The following is a 314-nucleotide window of genomic DNA, read 5'->3' as shown; positions in this document are numbered from 1 at the left end:
TCCTTGTTACAAGTATGGTAGAACCATCACTTCTACCACAAAAGACTGCTTTGTAAGTAATCTTCCTGATTTATCTAAATTCCTCAGCATATCCAATACCTCAGAACAACTTGATGATGTAACAGAAACTATGGACTCTCTCTTTTCTAGCATTATAGATACAGTTGCTCCTTTTACGCTTAAAGAAGATTAAGGAAAACAGTCTCACACCATGGTATAATGAGCACACTCGCACCCTAAAGAGAGCAGCCCGGAAAATGGAGCGCAGCTGGAGGAAAACAAAACTAGAGGTATTTTGTATTGCTTGGCGGGAA

Source organism: Sinocyclocheilus rhinocerous, unplaced genomic scaffold (genome assembly GCF_001515625.1).
Source record: "Sinocyclocheilus rhinocerous isolate Xijiao unplaced genomic scaffold, SAMN03320098_v1.1 scaffold2090, whole genome shotgun sequence".
NCBI classification, from domain to species: Eukaryota; Metazoa; Chordata; class Actinopteri; order Cypriniformes; family Cyprinidae; genus Sinocyclocheilus; species Sinocyclocheilus rhinocerous.
Note: the sequence above shows the minus strand (reverse complement) of the source record.